The sequence below is a fragment of the Octopus sinensis genome, linkage group LG14 (assembly GCF_006345805.1).
Source record: "Octopus sinensis linkage group LG14, ASM634580v1, whole genome shotgun sequence".
Classification (NCBI taxonomy): domain Eukaryota; kingdom Metazoa; phylum Mollusca; class Cephalopoda; order Octopoda; family Octopodidae; genus Octopus; species Octopus sinensis.
In genome coordinates, this window is record NC_043010.1 from 62,166,638 (window position 1) to 62,184,110 (window position 17,473).

Genomic DNA, 17,473 nt, shown 5'->3' on the forward strand with positions numbered 1-17,473 from the left:
ACGCATTGGGGGGAGGGGTCTTGAAGAAATGTGAGAATTGAAAAATTGGTACCCGGATAGGGCTTATAGTGAAGATAAAATACACCCTCATTTGTGAACTAGTCTCGTCTTTATTTAGACTAAGTTAAACACACAGACATACACATATAAAGATAGATAGATAGATTATAAAGGTAAGTATTCGTGTGGAGGGAGAAATATGCTGTTAAATGCCAAAAAGATATCAGATAAACAAACGTATCATAAGTGGAGTGCTACATGCGTTTTATAATATATAAATATATATATACATACATACACGAGTATATATACATTGTTGCATGTGTACATGTATATTTAAACATACAAGTGTTGTCAAAACTTCGTTTCCAGACAGAAAACAAATCGACCTGGCTGAGTGTAATGAAGGGTGGTTTAAGGGAAGCTAAAGGTCAAGAGAGGTACTAAGTCGAGCATTTAACAGACATTACAAAAAATACCAATAGATTATTTTCCACAAAGGCGACGTAATGGGGCAACATTGCAATTAGTAAATTAACCATCTTAAATTATTTAGTAATTATAATGATTTCTCAGGTGTTACAGAATAGTTTGTTGGGTGTAAACACCTTTATGTTACTGGAGAATGACAAATATACAAAGTCGGTCGAGCAGGATTTGAACTTACAAAAGGATAGAAGTAAATATTGTTTATGCATTCAACCGGGGCTAAATGGCTTCTAGGCCCTTAAGGCACAAGGTAAATAATTTTGAGTCGATTTCACAGGATCCCAGATCTTGACTGATACTTTATTTCAATGACCCTAAAATAAGGCGAAAGACGAAGTTGACCTGATGGTGTTTAGCTCTAGGTCACTCCAAATCAAGCAGACCTATGACTGTGGAGCCATTCCAGTCAGGACCATCCCATCTGTTTTCTTCGCAAAGTAACAAGGAATACATTATCCATTGTAGTATCCTTCCGTTTCATGACTGTAGTGTCTTAGTTTAGAGAGATTTGGTTGCTATTTCTAGCATGACGAACGACTACGTAAAGGCACCCTCGTGAGCAAATATTTTAAGGTAGGGAGCAGAATAGAAACAGTTTATGGGACACGGCTGTATTCGTTTGAAACGATGCATATGAACCCCAATACACCACTGGTATTTTTAACCATCACATCTGTAGTATAGCCCAGATATCGGCATGAAGAGGAAGATCGCGAGTTCAAATCTCAACCGATCAAGATCCCCTCACCCACTTTCAATTTTACGAAATCCAGGTACCTTTTGACACAAATCAGTCATAAAATAAGGCAATGGGAGGTTGTGGCATTCATGCTGTTCTCTATTCTTTATGATGAAATCAAGTCTTAAATATTAACCGGGAACTATATCAACTAAAATACATTAGTAGCCGGTTCTTGTTTCCAAAAACATTTCCAGTTGACAGGAAACAGACCAGCTTGGTGATCGAAGTTATTGAAAAGTTGTTATTGTAATCGATTTACTAATATATATATATATATATATATACAGGGTGTCCCCCAAAAAATGTATACACACCTTAAATAATTGTAAATTTGTTATTCTTTGTAAGCCTACCTAGTACTTATTCTATCGTTCTCTTTTGGCCGAACCACTATGTGTATACATTTTTTTGGGACACCCTGTATATATATATATATATATACTATATATATATATATATATATAGAGAGAGAGAGAGAGAGAGGAGTGAGAGAGTGAGAGAGAGGAGAGAGAGCACACATGTACATACACATACAGAAATATATCTACATTATGAGCTTCGTACATATGTAGACGTGTATGTATATGTGATATATATATACACATACAAACATACGTGAGTGTGTATTTGTGTGCCAGGGGGGAATCTGTTTGCAAGTCAGATAATTCACCGAATTTAACAATCTAGTAGTCAGGACTACCGACGTATAAGATCAAATAACAACGACAGCAACTCCCACCAAGGGGCTGGAGAAAAAGAAATTCTAAATTCTCACAACAGATTTAAGCTATACATGTATGTGTGTGTGTGTGAGTATCTAAATATGAGCTTGAAAGAGACACTCCATGTATATATATATATATAGATATATATATATATCATAGTATTATAGGTATTTATGTTTATACTTGTATGTAAGTTTGAAGTTAAAGCTATGCAATTGTTGTGTATGTGTATTTATCTGTACGGGTGTTTTCGGGGTGGAATATCTAAGTAATGTGTTTGAAGGAGACAGGCTATGTATGTATGTGTGTATATATATATATATATATATATATTATATATATATAATACTATATATATATATATATATATGCATTCTTCGGTATATGGTATTTATATGTGTGTATTTTTGTACCTGTACGTGAGTATTTTTGAAGGTAAATCTATATATGTGTGTATTTAGTAATCACTATGCTAGTGCGTTTGAATGAGGCCTGTGTGTGTGTGTGTGTGTGTAAACATGTGTATCTCTATGCGAATTCGAAGGAGAGACTCAATATTTGTGTGTCTTATAAGCAAGGGTGTTTATAAAGAGTGTCTAGGCGTGCGTTTGTTAGAGTATGTGTGTATATATTTAAAACAACAAACAAAAGAAAAAAGGTCCGATCAGCAATGAGAAGAAAGGAAACAAAAAAAATAAAAAGAAAAGAGACGGAACATGTAAACAGATATGAAACGAAAGGGGAGAAGCTAGTGAAAAGTTTTAAGATTCTACAGTTAGGCAATTGGGACGGGAGGAAGTTGGAGAGAAAAAAACAAGGTGAGGTGTGGTGTCACACGTACACACATACATACATGCATCCACACACACACACATATATATGTAAGTGTGTGTATACCTATGTGTGTGCGTAAATAGTCAAGAAATGCTAATTAAAAACAAATTTTAAGAATATCTCAACATTTTCTGATGGTGCATAGTCAGTCATATGGATCAATTTGTATGGGACTTCAATGTATGTGTGTGTGATTATATATATATATATAGAGAGAGAGAGATAAATAGATAGATATATATAGTGCCCCAGCATGGTCACAACCTTTGGGCTGGAACACATAAGGGAATAAATATATTCGTACACACACACACATATATATACACACATACATAGACACATGCATATATACACTGTTGTTGTTTAACCCCCAAGTCAATCTTGATCGAGCAGACCTAGATCAAAGGCGCTCCAGCTGTGACCATCTGTCCTTTTCTAAACAAAGCGTATCTAGGACAACATTATCAAATGTGTCTTCTATATCTATATATATATATATATATATGTATGTGTGTGTTTATATATATATATATATATATAATGACTGTACAATGTGATGAATAAAATCTGTTATTTCTAGCAGGTCGAACAACCCTGATCGAGCAGACATATGATCGAAGACGTTCCAGCCAGGACCATTCTATCTATCGAAGATTATCAACGAATATATTATCTAGTATGTCATTCTTTTTCACAAGACGTTAGGGCGATATTTGAGTGAGATTTCGTTGCTATTTTTAGCAAATCGAGCGTCCACGTAGAGGTTCCCCTCGTTATCTCGTCTGATACACATGTAGTGTGTATAGCTATTTGAGCACAAACACTGTCAATTTACGTGTATGAATGTTTATGTGAATGTCTATATAAACATCTATCACTATATAATTATATAGATTCGTTTATGCATCATCATATACAGGTCTTCTGCCTGTAATTAGTTTTTTAACCCCAGGTAAGCACAGGATAAACAGACCGATGATCAAAAGCGTCCAGCCGTGATGATCCCGCTTTTTTTTGTGTGTGTAGTTTTGGAAATACAGTATAGTGTATCCTTTCCTTTTTCAAGACGGTACGGTGTAATCTGGGGAGATTTAGCTCCCATTTCTAGCAGGCTCCCCTCTCTGTCTACGTGACGTTAATAATATATACAATGAAATACACACACACACACATATATATATATTATATATATATACAATGTAAAATGAAAACTTACAAGAAAAATTACAACCAACAATGTACAGTAAATACATACACACAAATATAGATACTTAAGGTAAAATATAACAAGACAATTATTATATATTTGAGTGTGAGTGTATATAATATATATATATATAATATATATAATGAATTTACATATATATATGTATATATATATGTCTTAAAATGGACCCATGGTCTTATAAATTACAAATAAAATGTGCCCTAGCATAATCAGACACCGTATATATATATATATATATATTATATATATATATATATATATATATATATTATATGTATATATATATATATGTATATATATGTGTATATATATATACAATATATATATGTATATATATATATATATTATATATATATGTATATATATATGTATATATATATGTATATATATAAAGTGAATGTGTGTATAATGGATATATGTTTATATGTGCGTGTATAATATACAGACATATATATTTGCGTGTATAGGTATACATAAGAAATCTTTATACATCTTACAATGTCTTCTGTTGACTCTGGTGTTTAAAAAAAAAATGTTTTAAAAAGAAAGAATGAATCCACCGGTCGATCTGTGTTTATGAAACAGCAAAAACAGCTTTCCTTGATGTCGATCTCTGTTGCTAGAGACAAGCAACGAAGTTGTGGAGGAGAAGAAGATCCACAGAAAAACAGATGCTCAATTAGTGTCTGGAGACAGGACAGAGGAGACTCGAAGACAGCCAAGACATAGAGAGAGGGCACTTGGCGGATATGGGACTGTTGTGGATTTTTGGTGGCTGACGGGGGCAGGGGATTGGTGCTTTTTCGGCCCGATTTCTGCTGCTTCTGGGGGGAAAGAGAATTTTTGTGTGTGTATTTTATTTCCACGTTGATTAAAGAAGTTCTTAAGACATCCGTTCAACTTTTGTGCTGCCGTTGCCGATGGCTGCTCAGATATGGCTCGTTCCCGTTCTTCCTCATTGTTGTAAGAGAGGCGGCTAATGTCAGAGTTAGGAGAGAGAGAAACGGATAGACAGATGGATGGATGGATGTGTGGATAAATAGAGATTCTAGCTGGATGCACCTAGGGCTGTGTGTGTAGATATAAAAATATATATATGTGTGTTTAGTAATGACGGTGGCATCAATGTGCTCCTCGCAGTCAGCAGCTTAAGGAGTTTCAGTGTCGTCTCGGTAGAGAAAGAAAGAGAGAGAGAAAGACGGAGATCAGAGAGAGAGAGGGAGGAAGTGAGAGATATAGATATAAAGAAGGTGGGAGTGGGGGGAAGGCTGCTTTGTATTAGAGCGGCTTGTAAACACAGGGGGAGATAACCCGTTCGCAAGACTATCAGGGGAAGAAAAAGGACTTAAAATATGAAGTCGGGGGGGGGGGAATGTATATTTATTCGGTTCATTTGTTTGCGTTTCTTTTTCTCTTAAATAAATATGAAAAATCTAAGCAAATATTTGTCACGTTGATAAAATTTGTCAATTGAAGAAAATATTAGGAAGTAAAAATAAAACATTTCAAAATGAACCGATATGAAGTTCCATAGGTAGGCGGTGTTGTTTTGTGCGGTTACTTTTACACCGGCGACACCGTTTCTTCCTATTGTTTCTTGGAGTAGATACAATGAATTTTTGTTGTGTCTGGGGAAGGGTGGAACTTGAGCAGCAATTTTGTGACGCATGCCGTCTAGCTCAGGCTTAGAGCAAGCATTTACTTCATACCTCTCTTTCTCTCTCTCGTTTTCTTAGGATAGGTGTAACATAAAGAACGATTCTTCCCTTCTACATCTCATAGACTTCTTCCCACTTCATTTTGATGAGCCAAAACAATAGTTGAATAATTAATCATTTTTATTATTACAACAACTATTGATTAATTTTGCAATTTTCTTCAAATTTTTAATGGAACTAATGCTTGTGTACGAATTAAAACTTTATTCTGTATTTGACAGATGCTGCCAACGTATGACTCAAGTTACATCTCGCTGCCAGGAAGATTTTAAAATAAATATTCTACTTCGAGTTATATTATCTTTCCAATAAGTTATCTCCACCAAACTCTGACCCAGTTTCTCGACTGGTTCCTTTTAAAGGCTCCATTTTTTTTTTTTTACTTAAAAAAAAATTTTCGAGCTAAGTTATATATATATGCACGGTGCTGGATGTCTACACATACGCAAATGAATGCATATACATACAGTAAATGTATATGCATTTCTATACAATCTACTTATATATATACGTGTGTGTATTATGCGAATATTTATATAATTTATATGAAAACAAAAGTTCGCCCACAAATAATATAGAATGAATTTATTTCAATATATATCTATATACAGAAATGCAAAATTTTTAGTACATCTGTATAAATGAATACAATGTTTACATACAAGTATACCAGAAATATGTCGGTATGTGTGTGTGTGTGTGTGTGGTTCGCATGAAAGAATATATCTCTGGCAGAAAGACCACACGTGGCGGGAAACAGCAGCAACAGAGTGAATAATCAGCTGTTTGTATGTGTGTGAGTGTGTATGTATATATATATATATATATATATATATATATATATCGTGACGTATTTTTGCCATTTCAATATGGCTAACCCCTAAGGGTGGATGCTACTGTAGTTTTTAGCCCCAGGAGGACACACTCCTCCAGCTGGCCATAGACACACTATATATATATATATATGTATGTATATATGTATGTATATATATATATATGTGTGTGTGTCCATGCGTGTATATATACATACATACGTACACATACCTATGCGTATGTATGCGTTCATATACATATATATATATACATACATATGCACATCTATCTTTGTGTGTATGTATGTGTCTCCATGTGTTGACATCGTGATAGCTGTAAATGAGTGTCACTGTCATACAAGCAGTGTCGTTGATTTCCAATATTCTGCAGAAACATGTCTGATCATGGAGGAAACATTACTGTGCTTGGGAAAAGGTGAAGGTTGGCGATAGGAAGGGCATTCAGTTATAAAGAATTTGATTCAATTAATTCTGTCTGACCTCTGCAAGCAGGAAAAGTTGACGTTAAAATGACGATATTCTTTTATTTGCTTCAGTCATTTGACTGCGGCCATGCTGGAGCACCGCCTTTAATCAAACAAATCGACCCCAGTACTTATTCTTTGTAAGCCAAGTACTTACTCTATCGGTCCCTTATTACCGAACCGCTAAGTTACGGGGACATGAACACACCAACATCGGTTGTCAAGCGATGGTGTGGAGACAAACACAGACACTCACACATATATATATATATGATGGGCTTCTTTCAGTTTCCGTCTACCAAATCCACTCACAAGGCTTTGGTCGGTCTGAGGCTATAGTAGAAGTCACTTGCCCAAGGTGCCATGCAGTGGGACTGAACCAGGAACCATGTTGTTGGTAAGCAAGCTACTTACTACACAACCACTCGCTTAAATAATGTTCAAAGTGGTTTATATGATGAGAAATATAATTTCAAAGTGTTTCTGGTGTAATGGTGAGGATCTGATCAAAGACTTTGCCATTAAAAAAACCTAAGAGAAAACTTTGAAATAATAAATAAAAGTGGAAGCATACAAAAATAAACATTATTTTCCATCTTATTGTTACTTTTGTTTCGTTTTGAAAAATAGAAATTTATTTTATGGTATATATTTTGAATTACATATATATGGGGGGGGGGGCACCAAAATCTTTTAATTGCTTAGGGCCTCTATGGCTCTTTATCCGGTCCTGCCTGTGGGCAAGAGGTTGGAACATGTCTGTGAGTGATTTAATGCCAATTAGTCGAGTAGCCTTTCTCCAGATTTAGTCTAGGAAGTCTATAACAGAAAAAGCACTGTCCCAGATGTGAGAAAAATGCTCCATTTTGGGCCTCATCTGAGCTTTGTAGAGGGTTAATTGAGTAGGTAATTGAGAGTATTTTCTGGTCCTGAATAGAAGGGCTAGTGGTTAGGATGTGGTCCTAGTTATATTAAGGATATACATTTGGCCAGAGAAATCTTCAGTCATAGTGAGGGATAATGTCTAGATTGATTATAAGGGATCTTGTTAAATGCTGTTCATGTTTAAGGGGATGAGGTGAGATGTTTTCTTCTTTAAAAAAATGCTTGAGTTTTTTGCTGTTGAAAGAAACGAGATTGACTTCTTATTGGAGGATGCTTTCAAAATGTGTGTGTGAAAGCAAGTGGTCCAGTGGTTAGGTTATTTGGCTCACAATCGGAAGGTCATAAGTTCGATTCCCAGTGCAATGTTGTGTTTGAAGCAAGGCACTTTATTTTACATTGCTCCAGTCCACTCAGCAGGCTTAAATGAATTGTACTTGTAATTCAAAGGGCCAACTTTGCCCCATTCTGTGTTATGCTGAATCTCTCTGAGAACTACATTAAGGATACACGTACCTGTGAAGTATTCAACCACATCATCATCCTCATCATCGTTTAACGTCCGCTTACCATGCTAGCATGGGTTGGACGATTTTGACTGAGGGTTGGCAAACCAGATGGCTGCACCAGGCTCCAATCTTTATCTGGCAGAGTTTCTACTGCTGGATGCCCTTCCCCACTCCAACCACTCCGAGAGTGTAGTGGGTGCTTTTTATGTGCCACCGGCATGGGGGCCAGTCAGGCGGTACTGACTGGCCCCCATGCCGGTGGCACGTAAAAAGCATTATCTGCTATAATGAATCCATAAACACATGTATAAAATATCCAAGGGTATATATATTTTCTCTCTGATGATATTATGCTCAGGTCATATGAATTTAATATTTAATATTTACTAAGTATTAATTGAAACAGCTGTAAGGGATGATGAAGTGATTTTTTTGTTAATAATAAACAATTATTAACTTCCCAATCTCCATTTTCTTTTTCTTCTTTTATATGAATATAAACTATATGTTTATATATATATATATATATATCTTATATATATATATATACCTATTATTTTAAGGAAATAATTCCCCCAAAATATTTGGTATTTAACCAGTATTTCCTTGGATGAAACCAATCCCTTCATGAGGCTAACCAAACCTCTATTTTGTGTGTATATATGTATCATCATCATCATCATCATCGTTTAACGTCCGCTTTCCATGCTAGCATGGGTTGGACGGTTCGACCGGGATTGGGAAGCCAGAAGGCTGCACCAGGCTCCGGTCTTATCTGGCAATGTTCTACAGCTGGATGCCCTTCCTAACGCCAACCACTCCGTGAGTGTAGTGGGTGCTTTTTACGTGCCACCTGCACAGGTGCCAGGCAGGCTGGCAACGGCCACGGTCGGATTGGTGTATTTTACGGATACCGGCACGGAAGCCAGTCGAGGCCAGCGCTGGCTTGCAGTTAATCTTTGTGAAGGCTACAATGCTCTTGTTCGGGGCACAAGTTGTAACGGTATATTTTTATTAGACTATTTGTAACGATAAAATTTTTAGTTGAAGTTGAGGTCAGTATTGTAACGTAAAAATTGATTAGTAAACAATATTACGATGTGTCGATTGTCAGCATTTGTGACGATGAAAATTTGCTGTTATATTGCATACTGTAGGATGTGAAAGAGGAACAATGCATGAAGTTTTAGGAAATATTTATTTATTGTTACATTACAATACTTGCATCGACGGGCAGGTTTTGAAAAATCCATAAAGCATGCAAAGTAAAGTTTGTGTTGTATCCTCTTCATTGTTTAGTAGTAAATACAGAGAAAGATAGAATGATGTTTGTATGAGAACAGAATTAGAGCTAGAGAGATTTGTAAGGTGTGGGACGTTGTCTCACAGTTGCTGACAATAAACTTCATTTCTCCCTCTGAACAAGGTTCTAGCTGTCAGCCAGACTTTGTTCTCACTGTAGTGGCTAACTGTTGAGTTATCACCAAAGTGACTGAACTTGTTGAGTCATCACAGGAGTTGACTTACTGATTTTTTGCTTGGGGTGTTCTTATATATATATATATACATATATATACATATATATATATATATATACATATATATATATATATATATAAATGAGTATATGTATATGTGTGTGAGTGTGTGTATATGTATTTATCTATATATAAGAACGTGTGTGTGTGTGTGTAAATATATATTTGTATGTATACATGTATAATTGAATATATATAATGTACTTAGCTAACAATTTATAGAATCACCCTTGTGGAAAGTTTCAGAAGGCTGTGTGTTCGAATTACGTTGGGGTCACCAGTTTTAACGGTAATTGGGATAATAATTGTTACCAATTGTAACAGTATTTTAGGTCGAGTCAGTGGTCACCTTTTGTAACGGGTGTTGATGCTGCAGATGTGCAAGATGAAAGGAGGACAGGGATCAAAGTTGAAAAAGAAATATTTATTTACCGTTGCTTTGTATATAGGCAAGACCATGATTGGCTGGTACGATATAATTTGTAAAGCAGGCGAGGTAAAGAGGGATATCATAGATTTTTCTTGTATTCGAGTGTGATCGTTACCGCGTCGCCTTACTGGCACTTGTGCTAGTGGTGTGTGAAAAATTCGAGCGAGGTCGTTGCCAGTGCCACTGGACTCCCTCCTGTGCAGGTGGCACATAAAAAGCACCTTTTGGGCGTGGCCATAGCCAGTTCCACCAAAGTGGTCCTCGTGTCAGTGGCATGTAAAAGCACCCACTACACTCTCGGAGTGGTTGGCGTTAGGAAGGGCATCCAGCTGTAGAAACTCTGCCAGATCAGATTGGAGTTTGGTTTGCCACACCTCAGTCAAATCGTCCAACCCATGCTAGCATGGAAAGCAGACGTTAAATGATGATGATGACGTGTGCTTCTGTTCTCCTCATTATGTTATAGTAAACCACAGATAGAGATAGGCTAATTTTGTAGAGAAGAGACAGTGAGAGTGGTGGGATGAACCGACTGCTTTGTTGATGAGTGACCACAGTTGTGTCTCTGTGCCTTTTCATTCAGAGACAGTGTTTCATTTTGGTTCTCACTAACTGACTTTGGCTTACAGAGTTCTTGTATTTTTAACTATACAAAACCAGTCAGAAGGAGAAACATATTGTAGAGAACAACAGATTTCCTTGGGGATACCTCTTATCTCGATTCTAACTTTTCTTGACCTAGAAGAGGTCAGGAGGGTCAAGTGGTGAAGACATAAATCGGCTTGGCAAAGCCATATGCTAAATGTAACTGCTGTCACTATAGTTTTTCTGTGAGAAAAATGCTGTTGAACTGTTATGGGAAATTTGCTGATACAGGTTCGAATCTACTCTATGCCTAAATGAAGTCACTACAACCTTGTTATTCCCATCACACAGAGAAAAATAAAGCAGATAACCCTCTCTTAAATGTTTTCTACTAATTTTGTATAAGTCTAAGACCCTTGGCTATAGGTTATAAAATAGGATAAAATGTTGGGCTGATGACACCAAATGGGGCAGAAACAAGCGCCTACACCTGTCCCTTTCACAATAAACGTCCTTTTCTTGAATGGTGTGTCAGCTTTGGAGAAGCTTCGAGTCGTTAGATTACCTCCCCTTCTTATATGGAGCGGGCCTTAATTACTATTTGGTAATTATGGTACATCCCCTGTCAAGTGGAAGAGATAATTTCACGAAATCTAGACTTCATATTGTATGGTAATTGGTATACCTGTATTTATGTTGGTCAAATACATGCCAGTGGCTACTTTGAGCTATTTCTATTAGCTCATTTTGTTCATACACTCGCTCTCGAAAATGTACGTATGCAGGTGTGTATAGCACCCCAAATTACGTTTTGAATAAACCAGATTGAAGACCAATCATATTTGGCCAGGTAAAATTAATTCATAGGTGAAAAGTTCTTTCGAATTGAAGCTATTTTTCGATTCTTTAAGTCGTTAAAGAATTATTTACCCGCCCACCTCTCCACCAACACCTTGCCACCTAGCATTAAAAAGAAATATTACAAAGAAATTTCTCATAAACTTCGTTTCGTGGCTGAAGGTACATTTTGTTACACCAAGTCGCACGCTCACACACACTCTCACACAAATACATACATACACCCCCCCACACAGACACACACAAATACATACATACACCCACACAAGCACGAATACATACACTCACCCACTCACTCACACACACAAATACATACATAGACCCACACACTCACATACACACACACACAAATACATACATACACTCACCCACACACAAATACATACATACCCTCACCCACACTCTCGCGTACGCACACACACGCGCCGTTTGAATAACCAGCACCACTAAAATCCCGAGTGATTCAAGAATGTACGTAGATCCGTATACCCATGCACACACAGGGACATATACACACACACACACACACATACTTGTAACAATCTGTATAATACATACAGACAGTCAGGCAGGCAGACTGGTTCCCAGTGGAGCTTCGGTCCCAGGCTGGTCCGTTTCCCAACTGCATATTTCAATATACTTCACAAGTCTTATATATATATAATCCAGATTGTTGCAAATGCTTAGATAAACGAACAACTGTAACAGATTCACAGATGTGATGAGATAAAAGACGGACCAGGATGGAAATTGTTAAAAGACAATACAACATATCGAAGTTGTTGCCAGATTTGAAGTTTTAATAAACTAAACATCATATAAGCATGGTTTTTTTCGTTTTAATTTTGTTTGCAACTCTTAAACTAAATTTTCATTAGATTTCCAGCCTTACTCTTTACCTGACACCCGCTTAAATTAATCTTCATTTGTTAATTATCACGAAGTTTTGTACAAGAATGCTGTTCAATGTCCCAGGTGTGAACAGAGATGACAGTCCGGCGTCACTTTTTCCTCATATGAAACATTAAAACTGTATCGTCCTTCGTCAACAATGACAAAGCAATTATTCGAAAAATAGAATTCTTACATAGCCATAAAAATATTAATCTTGGGGCACAGTTATAGACAATAATATAGAATACAGGGGAAAAATCACGGAAAATGTCCCACGAAAACTTCTATTAAAATGTCTCGTTCAATGAGGTGGTTTTTCTTCTATTATCTAAGATAATGAATAAAAAGTGATATTTCTTCGCATGTATATGTCATGGTTTCGTGGTTAATTAAGTGGTTTAAAATTACTTTTCATTTATTAATGATATTTGAATAATATGACATTCTTTACGTGACATTTTTGTTTTTTCCGGCCAAAAATAATGAAATTTATCACGGTGACTTTTTTTCACTATTAACGTCGTCCTTACTATTTCCCAGCATTTTCTGTTTTTTTTTTTTATCCATCTCCCAAGAACGAAAGGCAAAGTCGTCCTCGGCTGGCGATAGCAACACCAACAACAACAATATTAATTTCAAATTTCGGCCAGCAGTTCTTTAGGGGAAGGGGAAATCGATCTCATCGATCTCCAGTTTTCGACTGCTACTTATTTTAACGACTCCCTGAAAGGCGAAGTCGACCCCGGTGGAATTTTGAACCCAGAACGTAAAGACGGGACGAAATGCCGCTAAACATTTTGTCAAGTGAGCTAACAATTCTGCCTGCTGGTCGTCTTAAACAATTTCAGATTTTCACACAAAGCCAGCAGCTTTAAGGCGAGGGATCAAGGCTATGTAAACATCGACCCTCTCCCCCAGCGCTCAACTGGTACTTATTTTATCGACCCTGAAAGGATGAATGGCAAATTCAATCGTGGCGGGATTTGAACTCCTAATTCTTTCTACTTTTGGCAGAAAGGCCAGCAATCTAAGAAGAGGAGGGCAAATTGATGTCATTGATACTAGCACTTGACTGAAACTTTATTTTAATGAACCTGAAAAGATGAAAGTCAAAGTTGACCTTGGTGAGATTTGAACTCCCGATGCAAAGAGAGGAAATCCGCAATGGAATTCTGCCAGTTTGTGGGGCCTGGTGCATTATGACCTACTGTTTTTTCAGCAGGTGGATGCACCACCAGGTTTGTCTGGTATGTTACGACCTGCCTGACTCAGTGGGTCACCATGACACCTGTTCTTGGCATCTGGTGTGTTATGACTCACTGTTTCGGGTGTGTGGATGCACTGCCAGGCTTTACCCTTATGAACACTAGCGGTGCCAATTTATTTGGAGGGGACAACAATAATATTCCTTTCTAATATAGGGCTCAAAGCCTGAAATTTGGTGGGAGGAGGCTAGTGAATTTCATTATTAACCCCTGTAGCCAGTCCACTTATGCATACTTTTCCTTCTTAGGGCACAAAACTCTGCTTCCAAAGACCTGTTGAGGCAAGTGAAATCGAAATCGATCAAATAAAATCAATGGAAATTTTAGTTGTGATACCAGTGCTGGTGGCACGTAAAAGCACCATCCGAATGTGGCCGTTGCCAGTACCGCCTCGACTGGCCTCTGTGCCGGTGGCACATAAAAAGCACCACTCGATCATGGCCATTGCCAGCTTTGGCTGACACCTGTGCCGGTGGCACGTAAAAACCACCCACTACACTCTCAGAGTGGTTGGCATTAGGAAGGGCATCCAGCTGTAGAAACACTGCCAGATCAGACTGGAGCCTGGTGCAGCCTCTTGGCTTTCCAGACCCTGGTCATACCATCCAACCCATGCTAGCATGGAAAACGGACGTTAAACGATGATGATGATGATGATGTCCTCAACTGTTATCAATCCCAGCAGGATGAAGGACGAGGTTAACGTTGAGAGGATTTGAATGTAGAGTGTAATGAGTGGGAAGACATGGTGCTAAGCATTTTGTCTGAGGCTCTCACCATTTTACCAGCTGACCACCTTTTCAGAATATATAAGGGTTTCAAATTTTGACATAGAATCAGCAATTTCAGGAGGAGGGGCTAAGTCAATTACATCGACCCCAATACTCGACTGGTGCTTTTATTATTGACCCCAAAAAAGGCAGAATTGTTAGAACACAGGGCGAAGAGCTGAGCAGTGTTCCGAGTTCAAATTCAGCCGATGTTGACTTTGAACTTTCATCCTTTTGGAGTCGATTAATTAAGTACCAGTTATGCACTGGGGTCGATGTAATTGACTTAATCCCTTGAGGCCTTGCGCTACCAGTAGAAAGGATGAAAGGCAAAGTCAACCTCGGCGGAATTTGAACTCGTAATTAATTAATAATAATGATGATGCATTCATGCTATGGAAGCATTTAATTCAGAAACGTGAAAATTCTGTAATTCTATTAGTTTTAGTGCACATATTTCCTGCAGTCATATTAACCCTTTTTTTACCAACCTGGCTGAAACCAGCTCTGGCTCTGAGTACAAATGTCTTGTTTTCATAAGTTTTGAATTAAAATCTTCCATCAAATCTTAGTCACAATTTATGTTCCTAACACTAGCTGAATGATAGCTAAGTTATTTTACTAAATTCTTTGTTATATTTAAAATTAATTGAAAGAAACACAGAGCATCTTAATAGAAATATGGTAACAAAAGGGTTAAAATATATAATAGAGAAACAATTCTTAACCCTTTTGATACCAACCTGGCTGAAACCACCTCTGGCTCTGAGTAGAAATGTCTTGTTTTCAAAAGTTTTGAATTAGAATCTGCCACCAAACCTGAGTCACAATTTATGTTCCTAACACTAGCTGAATGATAACTAAGTTATTTTACTAAATTCTTTGTTATATTTAAAATTAATTGAAACACAAAGCATCTCAACAGAAATAGGGTAACGAAAGGGTTAAACCAGGTGAACTGTCTCTGTTCACTATCTCCATCACTTTTAGTTACCTGCAAAAGATATTCATTTCAAATTTCAGCACAAGGCCGGCAATATTAGTGGGAGAGGGGTTAGTCAATTACATTGAACTCAGTACTCAAATGGTACCTTATTTTATTGAGCCTGAAAGGATGAACGACAAAGTTGGCCCTGGTGTGATTTGAACTCAGAAGTTCAAAACTCTTCTGTTCAATGTTCAAATGGTTCTTCCAGCCCAACAATATTGATTCAGAAAATACCCTTCTCAAACTTCTTTTCTTTTTTTACTATTATAGGGCCCTTACATGAAGAAACCAACTTGGGTAACTTATAAGAATATATTTACCAGAGAATTGGAAGGGATTAAGAGATGCTTGCAGGATCCCAGAGTTTAGTCCTGATGGAACTGGGCTTTGAAAAGGGACCAGAATGAGCCTATGTCAATGGGTATTAATTAGTTACGAATATATATGAAAAAAAGGGATGAATGTATATGAAGTAAGGCTCTACTCCCTTATTCCTATGTGTTTCTGCGCATGTGCATGGGGAAGGGGCAATATGTGTGTATGTATGTATAAAAAACTGAGGGTCTATCTGAGACAAGGAAACTTTAATAAAAAGGATTAAATTAGAACATAGTCATGTTTTCAATGCATGCTTAAAAGAAGAGCTAGTCCTCATACATACACACACATATTCATATAATTTATACTCATGTTTTCCGCATGCATATGTATATATGTATGTATATATATATACCGTATCTATCTGTCAATCTATCTATCTATCTATCTATCTATCTATCTATCTAAAGTTAATCCAAACAAGAAAGCACAAAAAAACACAACAACGTGAGGACGTGGGATAAAAATTTAGTATTATTGGATACTCAGGAAAGAAGGAGGGTTTCACGTTTCGAGCGGAGCTCTTCGTCGGAAACATAGGAGAAGGGAAGACAGAGGAAAAAAAATCGCCAAGCCATCTATCTATCTATCTATCTCTGTGTTACCAATTTTGACCCTCCGCAAAAATCCCCAATTTTATTTAATTTGCTTTGCAGGAGCAACTGTTTGATCAAAAGCATATATTGTTGTTAAATGCTCGAAATACAAGAGTAGAAAAACAGCCAACAACTGATGAAGAGTCGTTCTTTATGTTGTTTGTCTTGTTCACCAATAGTTTATATTCCATGTATTCGTATTTCCTATTTTTTTGTTGTACACGTTTCGTGATGTCCTGCACCCACATATGCATGTATATATATATGTATAGATGTATGTACATATACGTATGCATATATATATTATTTATATTATATATGTGTGTGCGTGTGTGAACGCGTGTGTGTGTCTGTCTATGAATATATGTGTATTTGTGTGTATATATGTATATATTCTTTTGTTTCAGTCATTTGACTGCGGCCATGCTGGAGTACCACCGTTAGTTGGGCAAGTCGACCCCAGGACTTATTCTTTGTAAGCCTAGTACTTATTCTATCGGTCTCTCTTGCCGAACTGCTAGGTGACAGGGACGTAAACACACCAGCATCAGTTGTCAAGCAATGTTGGGGGGACCAGCACAGACGCACAAACATATGCATACATACATACACTCACACATACATACATATATATATATATATATACAACGGGCTTCTTTCAGTTTCCGTCTGCCAAATCCACTCACAAGTCTTTGGTCAGCCTGAGGCTATAGTAGAAGACACTTGCCCAAGGTGCCACAGAGTGGG

At 37.1% G+C, this 17,473-nt stretch overlaps 1 protein-coding gene across 5 annotated transcripts in view; it reads right to left on the reverse strand.

Annotated features, from left to right (window-relative positions):
• Positions 1–5,254, reverse strand: part of LOC115219442 (zinc finger protein 252-like) — a 30,219-nt gene extending 24,965 nt beyond the window's left edge. For all 5 annotated transcript variants that reach the window (XM_036509330.1, XM_036509332.1, XM_036509331.1 and 2 more), the window contains exon 1: positions 4,516–5,254. The gene's annotated coding sequence lies outside the window, so the exon portion shown is untranslated. The remainder of the gene's footprint in view (positions 1–4,515) is intronic.
• Positions 5,255–17,473: the final 12,219 nt, after the last annotated feature.